Source organism: Uloborus diversus, chromosome 7 (genome assembly GCF_026930045.1).
Source record: "Uloborus diversus isolate 005 chromosome 7, Udiv.v.3.1, whole genome shotgun sequence".
In the NCBI taxonomy this organism is placed as follows: Eukaryota; Metazoa; Arthropoda; class Arachnida; order Araneae; family Uloboridae; genus Uloborus; species Uloborus diversus.
In genome coordinates, this window is record NC_072737.1 from 110,218,674 (window position 1) to 110,228,368 (window position 9,695).

General features: G+C 32.5%; 1 non-coding gene across 1 annotated transcript; it reads right to left on the reverse strand.

The window, feature by feature from the left end:
- Nucleotides 1–8,392: 8,392 nt before the first annotated feature.
- On the reverse strand, nucleotides 8,393–8,464 carry Trnag-ucc (transfer RNA glycine (anticodon UCC)). The gene has a single exon. It is a non-coding gene; the product is annotated as a tRNA-Gly (tRNA).
- Nucleotides 8,465–9,695: the final 1,231 nt, after the last annotated feature.

A 9,695-nucleotide genomic window follows, 5' to 3' on the forward strand; every position in this document is an offset into this window, starting at 1 on the left:
TTCATAAGTAAGACGGACTGCACTCTTTTTGTAATCTTTGAGGAAAATATGACTATCTGTGGCTGGTACGAGCATTGATGATGTGTTTTCTACCACATTTTCCTAAGTGATTCACTTCCAGTGTTATGTTTTGGGCAATTTTAATTTTGATATATCCAACTATTGACCTAAAAGCACCTGTTATACTTGCGATCTCTGGGTATGCGTTTAGGGAAGTAGCAGTGCTTGTATTTCCTTGCACTTTTTAGGAGGCATGTTTAAAGTTTTGCCCATTCTTAAAAAAAAAAAAACAGTTTTGACAATATCAAGCAACGATATCAATCAAATATTGAAATTTACTCTCAAATTGCTGCAACATTGCTTTATTAATAAGTGTTAATTACGTATTAACCATAACAGACACCAAAACTTTTGAAGAAATATTTCTAGAATGCTTAATATAACATTACGACAACAGCAGGTTTTTTTTCATTAGAGACGAAAACCGGAATTACCTCAAATATTTGTAAAATGACGCCGGCTGGTAAAGTTTCCACTTCTAAAAAATAATAATAATGATACCAGCAGCAATTCAGAATTAAATAAAAATGTGGTTCGTTATTTATTTCTTCAAAAAGTGAGCCTAAACTTGAAAATAAAAGAATTTGAGAAGTATCTCTAATAATTTGTCTACCCAGCTCATCCAGGTTGTCCAAATTAATGAAAGTTCGGAATAAACAACATAGACTTTAAATTGAGGCAAGGTACGGAAACAACAACTGTACACAGTAAAGTAAATATTATAATTCAAGAGAATGAAATATAAAACTGCTTTAGAGAAAATTACGAAGACACATTACTAAAATGCAAAACACGGCCCTCAAAAATATATTGCTGCGCTGTCTCGCCTTTCCTTTTACGCCATGTAAATGGTTGGTCGGATTAAGCGACGTCCGGCTTAGGAAGGCCGGTAAGGAAAGTGGTTTTTGAAGGCTTCAAAAAATGCAGAAAAACAAAATTTAATTGATTAATTTAAATACATATTGAAGAGGAAAGTAAGACTCTTGTAATAGAATTGTTCATTAGAATAGGGTTGTTCCCCCACATCAGTCATCCCCACATCAAAAGCATTACTTTTAGTTACTGAAGTTAATAGAATGAGCAAAAAAAAAAAAAAAAAAAAAAAAACCGGCGAGGAAAATCTTTTGTTATCAAAAGGTTTAATTTTTAGTTTATTGTTTAAATTTCCGATTTTTCAAATAAGGAGTGGTCTTTATTAGGTCACTAGTGATGAACTTTGGCGCGTACTCCACTGGAGCGCTGAATGCTGACACTTGCTATCAACCATAACTTCGCCAGTACATGTGAGTAAAGATGCGAGTTAAATATTGAGCTCTGCGCTAATGGCATCAGTGAATGGCATTTCATCACTTATGATATGGGCAGAAGCATAAAAAATGAAATTGAATCTGCGCACCGATTAAAATATTTTTTTAATATTAAACTTCGTGAAATTATATAAAAATGGTCAGATCCTATGTTTTTAAGCATGCTGTTGCAGAAAAAAAAAACTTTTAAAATTTCGAAAGCATCCCATGCTTTTATTTAGGCTGATAACTGCTTAAATGTAATTTAATGCTAGTCGAAAACGAGTAAATTATGAGACAGTGATAGGTAAAGAGATGTAAGTGAACTTTTTTCCAGTTTTGATTAAAACACGTGCACATTAGATAGGCTTACATTAAAATGTTCTTCTCAATTAAGTCGTTCTGCATTTACCAGGGCTACAATTACCATCTCTTGGTACGAAACAGAAGAGAGTTTCTCCTACCCTTTGTACTAGTTATCTCCGAATTTTTAATTTTGGTATTTACACCCTTTTACTTCTAGGTGCATCATATAAGAGAAAAAAGTTTTCAGTCAATTTTAGAGTCACGATGATGAGTTTTTTTTTTAATGTTTCGGATTTGTGTGTGTAGGGTTTTCAGGTTCATCTATAAAAACTTATAAGAATTTACTAAACATATGTAAAAAGCATAATCATCGCATAGGGGAAGGTTGCCGTCAATGAACCACATAACACTTTTGACCTTTTTACTTCCTTTTACAAAAAAGGAAGTATTGTGTTCGCGAAATAATTTTCACTTAAAAATCGGCATTAATTTCCATTTTTCTCACCCCTGAACGAATGTTGAGTTTTGTTTTCGATCCGACTACACGTGGATATGTACCTAGGAACCTACGGACACCCGAAATATCCATTCTGACGATCCCCGAGTTAATTACAACGAGTTTTCTCGTGACGTCTGTATGTACGTATGTATGTGCGTATGTGTGTATGTATATCGCATAACTCAAGAACGGAATGTCCTACAAAGTTGAAATTTGGTACGTAGACTCCTAGTGGGGCCTAGTTGTGCACCTTCCCTTTTGGTTGCATTCAGATGTTCTTAAGGGTGTCTTTTGCCCCTTTTTTGGGGGAAATCATTGTTAATTTCGATGTAAACTCAAGTGGTGTTGTAATTTGTTGGACATTTGGCAATGTATCGCCAGTCTTTTATTCGCCAAGTTTTGTCACCAACTTGGTGACACATTTGGCGGTGTTTTTTTTAAATTATTTATTTTTTTACTTTAAATTTAATTTCAATTTGGCCTCTGTAGGTGATATTTAGACGGTAAACAAATGAATCACATTAAAATTGCCAATAATGGGGAAATGACATTTAATTGGAGTAAAAGGAAGTCATGTGATGCACACATCAGCTCGTTTAGGAAGTAGTTCTGACTCAAACTTTAAAATGACAATAGGAATAATTACTCAGTATATGTCTCCTTAAATAAAAATAACCGCTTTTATGTTAACTGTATTCAATAAAGAATAAAAATTTAAAATCAAAAGAAATATTTTAGCATGTGGTCCATTCATGAGAACCAACTGTTATTGATGGACCAGTGTGTTTCCATCGATGAACCACATTCTCAAATAAGAAAATCAAACTGAAAAATACAAATAGTTATTACAGGAGAAAAACAAACACTTCAAATAGTAGTAAGTTGTTCAAAAAGAGAATTTTTTTTTTAATTATTTTTTATCACAGGAGAAATCTAAAACCCCCTCAAGACTCATACAACACAGCTGTTTTCACCACATCTCGCTCACCACTTGATATTTTCTAGCATGTGACTTCTTGGCTAATATTTCATGGGGCTTCTTTTGAACAAATGGGAGTCCAGTTTCAACCAAGTTCAAAAAATGTGATCCACAAGGATTTTACTTGACGACAAGGATTTTGCTGTTGCACGTTACATGCCCTCAGTTATTCACAGGCTTTATTTCACTTATTTTGGTATTTTTCTCGAACAACAAACGTACATGAAACGTTATTTAAATTTACTTTAACAAATACTGAATCGACTATGCAAGTTTGTAAATTGAAAATATGATAACTAAGGGGAGTTTCCAAAACTTATTTAAAAAATATTTTTTCATCATTATCACACTTATTTAAAAAGAGTTATCAATTATTAAACATAATTGAGCTGAAAGTTTATAATAATATTTGTAAGATTTCATTAATGAACCCCTTTGCTAGCTGGTTCATTCATGGAAGCACCTAGTGGTTCAATGATAGCAACTGCGTCATTTTGAGTTTTCATAGTTGTCACTGCTGTGATGATTCATTATGAAACTTTAAATATGCGGAATTGTACTTGAAAATGTACTCTATCAAATAAATTCTCCCATTTAGTTGTTTAGTAGTATTCAAGGCATGTAAAAACAAAATGTAAACGTCAATAATTAGTAAGTGAACTTATTTGGACGTTTGACAATATCATGTATTGATACAAGTTTCTTGATGATTCTGCATTGGATTATTTTAAGACAAAACAAGACACTTCGCGCCTGAGAAAACTCTGGTGGGGAAAATAGCTTCGAAGCCCAGTTATGGAATCGGTTCATTAACGGAAACCTTCCCCTATTAGTGTTAATAACTGCAATCTGCGTAGTATGATATTGTTAAAATTAATTTGGCTGAGTAATAATAACGTATTCTTTAACACTAACTAGTTAAATGATAATAAAAAACCTTTATATTTATAAAGCCTATATGAATATTACTGTATTATTTTAAGTGTTATTGCTGTAAATATCGGCTTTACTAGTGTTTTAACTTGAAGTTAAAATTAAATGCATAACGTGTTGTGCCATACGTTAAATGTTTTCCACTTTTCATGTCGCAAATTATATCAAATGAGGATGAAAACTCTTAGCGGATCGAAATTATAATTCTGATTAATTAATAATCACCCAACCTTGAAACCTAACGATAGTAAAAAATAAAAGAAAAGAGGAAATATACGTTTGAAAGTTGTTTGGTTTAGTTTAAGAAGATGTATGGGAGTGGGCTTTTGTTGAGAACTCATGATCTGTGTAAGACATTCAGTAAAAACATTTTTTTCATCATTTACAAGCCTGGAATTCGTAACAGTCACAATTAAATTAAGTATATTGCTGGAGGTTAAAAAAGCTTTTTTAGCGTAATAGTTGTTATTCGTGAAAAAATAAAGGTAAATATGAAATAATTACATTTGACTTGAAATGCAAAAGGTATTTAAACACTGTGTGAAATATATTAATTAAAAAAAAAACAATAAAATGCGGACACGAGTTTCGGGTTTGAAGGGACCCATTTTTCAGTGCAAAAGAAGCTTACGGGTGAAAAGCATGTGTCAGATATCTTTTCATTAGTAAACTGACTTTTTGCACAAAAAAAGAACTTCCTTGTAACACCAAAAAACATGTATGTATTATTGAAAAATTTGTGCATCTTATACGTTGTTTAATTAGCTTTTATTAGCGATAGTAACCCAATATAGGTAACAAGAACAATAAACAAATAAATAATTAAATAAGTTTAATAAATATAATAAATCATAAAATAAACTAAATGTTAATCTAAGCAGCATTTTTCTTTCCAAATGAAATAATTATAGAAATATCTTAATTCAAAACATTAGTCTTTTTTAAAAACTTTACACAGAAGGAAAGTTTTTTAAAACATTTAAACAATGTCGCGGAAGGAAAAATGGAATACAAGTGACCAAATATGTCTTCCATCCAGTTAGCTCAGTAGTTTTTTTCCTTTTAGGGTTTTCGGTGATTACTTCCCTGACAAATAGCCCTAGCTCCAGCATTCGGGAGGCACTAATAGCATGAAACGCAACGTTTCTTACCGAAGAATATTTTGCGTCCAATAAGGAGCAGAAGCTGCTTCTGCACTTTTTGATGACTTTCTGCCTAAATAACTCGGATTAAACTGGAGTTAAATGGAAAACTGGATTTACAAGAAGTGCTTTATTCTTTTGCGAAGAATATGAGGAGGGTTATTTATTTAATAATAGGGCTTCGTACTTTTCTTTCTCAAGAAACACTCGGTAATAAATGTGTTGTTTTCATAAAACTTTGAAATAATCTTTTAGCTGTTATCTTCATGCAAACTTTATGTAGTTTCAGTTATGAGTTCAGCTTTTTAAAGTTAGTTCACGTTAAAGTGTTAAAACTTGTTACATATTTTATCCAACTTGCTGCTTTTTTTCAAGCACACACGCATTTACATATGTAAGATGTTGCATAAGAAGGAAAAGGTGCAAATTGGGGCATTCCTTTGTGTTTTTAATTTAAAGGTACTTAAAGTTTGAAAAGTTCTAGATTTTTGATTTTTACTAACAATTGTGACATATTGCTAAATAACGTAAGACAAAACAATCATTAACACTCACACACACACACAGACACACATACACATCACCACCACCACCACTACACACGCACACACACATACCACCACCACACACACGACCGCATACACACACAAAACCACATACACACATACACGCACACGCATGCCCATACATGCACCCCCCCCCCCCCACCACGCACACATAACCCATTGAGCCCTGAATTGGCTTAACTTCCTCGTCTGCACATCCACTTCTTAGCTGGAAAACATTCAAAACTTGCCATGTGGGAGGAAGATAGCAGGTTCTACTACAGAAAGTATTAAGTCATCATTCATTTCTTATTTAAAAAATAGAATTATTTTACAAAATTAAAAATGAATTCTATGCTGCAGTTTCGACGACACAATGTATCCTTTTCTTCAGAACGTAATGAAAGAGAAATATTTTCAGGACTTTTTTCCGTTTTTCAGGAGAAGGCACTTCGCCACGCCTCTTCGAATGCAGAGTTCCATTTTATGCGGGAGTGATCTGTACGCAGTCCACACGCTTCTAAAGGAGACAACCAGACAGCCTTAACTTGGGCGTGCATTTTAATGTGCTAAAAAGTCTTAGTTTCCTTTACATCACTTGCTTCACTTGTCTGTTGTCATTTTAGTTATTCTTACATTTTAAAAACTGCTGCTTTTACAACGAAATGCTATGATCCGAATATTCCTTCTGCCGAAAACAGCGAAATACTTTTCTCCATTCGAAACTCAGAGGAGAAACTGTCCATTTTTCACAAGAAGGCACTTGACTCCTCCGTCGTAATGTGGTATCCGATTATTCTATTTCGCTATTTTCGGCAGAAGGTATATTCGGATCATAGCATTTTGTTGTAAAAGCAGCAGTTTTTAAAATGCAAGAATAACTAAAATGACAACAGACAAGTGAAGCAAGTGATGTAAAGGAAACTAAGACTTTTTAGCACATTAAAATGCACGCCCAAGTTAAGGCTGTCTGGTTGTCTCCTTTAGAAGCGTGTGGACTGCGTACAGATCACTCCCGCATAAAATGGAACTCTGCATTCGAGGAGGCGTGGCGAAGTGCCTTCTCCTAAAAAACGGAAAATAGTCCTGAAAATATTTCTCTTTCATTACGTTCTGAAGAAAAGGATACATTGCGTCGTCGAAACTGCAGCATAGACTTGATTTTTAATTTTGAGAAATAATTTTTTTTTTAATTAAGAAATGTATGATGACTTAATACTTTCTGTAGTAGAACCTGCTATCTTCCTCCCACATGGCAAGTTTTGAATGTTTTCCAGCTAAGAAGTGGATGTGCAGACGAGGAAGTTAAGCCTATTCACGGCTCTATGGGTTATGTGTGCGTGGTGGGGGGGGGGGGGCGTGCATGGGCCTGCGTGTGCGTGTATGTGCGTATGTGGTTTTGTGTGTGTATGCGGTGGTGTGTGTGGTGGTGGTATGTGTGTGTGCGTGTGCGGTGGTGGTGGTGTGTGTGTGTTAATGATTGTTTTGTCTCATGTTATTTAGCAATCTGTAACGACTGTTAGTAAAGATCAAAAACCCAGAACTTTTCAAACTTTAAGTACCTTTAAATTAAAAACACAAAGGAATACCCCAATTTACACCTTTTCCTTCTTATTCAACATCTTACATATGTAAATGCGTGTGTGCTTGAAAAAAAAAATGCTTTCTTTGTACTGACAATATTGCCGCCAGGAAAAAAAAAAAAACTTCGAATATTTCATAAGTGGGTTTTTCTAAAAAATAAATATTTCTCTTTTAGTTTTTTTAAAGGAAAAGTATAATTTCAAAATGTTGCAAATTATATAAATATTGCAATAAAATATTTCCCTCCCTTTTCTTAAAAGTAAAATAACAGAACACAATCAAATAAATACATTAAAAATTGGTTACAAATTTGTAACTTTTGATTCCAGGAAAGCTGATGAAACAATGATTTTCGCGTAGGATTGTGTTACTTTTTTGTTATTAAAATGATATTTCAAAAAGAAAAAAAAAAGAAGAAGAAGAATAAGAAAAAACTAAAGTAGTAGCGGCTTTTATATTTGAAGTAGCTGATTAAAAAATGCTGTTTTACTTTTATGTTTTGGATTAGCTTGCATTTTAATTTGTTTATGATAGAATTATATTTTACAGAGATTATTTGTTTCAGATAACGAAAGGAATTTCACTACAGTAGAATGAACTCTTTAAATAAATAAATAAATAATTAAATAGATGAATATATATATGCTACTGAAAAATACAAAAACCAAGAAAATAACTTTCGTCGGCAAGTATCAATCCGCCGTTAAGTGGTAGCTTTCTTTTATCTATCTCTTTCTTTTGTTGGTGTACACAGACAATAATTCCCATTCATAGTAATCGAATTTCTTTTTGCAAGCAAAAATAACAAACGAAAGGAAAAACAAATAAATTATAGGATCTATAACAAACTTGTCTTATAAAGTATTGCAACTTGTGTCTCACAACCTTTATAATAGTAAGCAGTCATGTTAGCTGTTAGAATTTCTAAACGTAAACTCTTGTAAAAAATAGGGAATTTTTTCTCATCTTATGCTGTTGAAGAAGCAACATAGTTTTAGTAGATATTATTAAAAATATATTGTGAAAAGAAAATCAAATTTTGGAAGTCAAAAACTTTTTGCGTCGGCCGGGAGTCGAACCCGGGTCAACTGCTTGGAAGGCAGCTATGCTAACCGTTATACCACCGACGCTTAGTCAGCGCGTAGAAAAAAAATAACATAATGTCAGAACCAGCCATCATTTGTCATGCTTCATTACTTGGAATGATAAGTAAAACTTTGTTTTGATACTGCATAACTCGACTTAACCTTCCAGAAATTCGAAAGTCCACCACCGTTAATTTTTCAAGATTAGAATTCGATTTATTTATAGAAAAATAATTGTTAAAGCAATAAATTCAAGATCGTAGAACGTCAGTGTGAAACAAATAAATTGAAACATTATGGAAATAGTTGTTGCGGATAGTTTATTTTGGATCCCTTCTTCATCACCCAAAATTCAAACAAGCAAATAAAGTTAAATAAATAATCAATTAGTTTATTAATTGCATTGAATGCTATGTGTTTATATGTTTCTAAGTAAACAATTAGGCTAACTAATTATTTAAAAGTGCACTGAAGTTGACTTTTAAATATCTATTTCTAAAAATGACAATTTTGAATAAAGCAAATATTTATAGCATTACTGGTTTTCTTAAATGATTTAGAAGGAATTTTCTCCTCTTAAGGTATTGGCTGCGTTAAAATCGACAATTTCGGTGAAATATTCGCTTAAAAGTTTATGAATCCGTTTCGTAGTTTGATTTATCAGCGTTCCAAAACTGTATTAGTTTTTACTCTACGTGAATTGCAACTGGAGTTTTAGTTGTATTACTAGAGTCGTACACTAAACTCCAGACCGGAAGTTGCATTTAAATGCGTTTTCTGAAGAATGATACTTTTGAAGAAAGCTGTCTACTGTAACAATGATATCACAAAAAAAAATAATAATAATAAAAATAAAAATAAATAAATAAATAAATAAATAAATAAAAAAATTCAAGTATTGATGTGAATTTTTCTAAAATAGTTTTCTGTAATATGCTTGCTGCTTTCCTTTAAAAATTAAGCTGCATTTTAGAATTAAGTAATAGATTTCTGTAATATGCTTGCTGTTTTCCTAAAAATTATAGTATATTAAGTTTGTTTAGCTATTTATCAGAATTATTTTAAAATACAAGAAATCTACTGCAAAACGCCCATGCGTATCATAAATACAGTGGCTCACAAAAGTGTTCGTACACTTTAAAATTTTTTAGTACAACCAAGATAACTCGAAACTGAATTCAAATATGAAGTCCAATATTTTTTCACATCATTCCTAATGCCATTCTAAATACAACCCATTGGATTTGTCAAAATATTGACGGATCTTCTTTTTGAA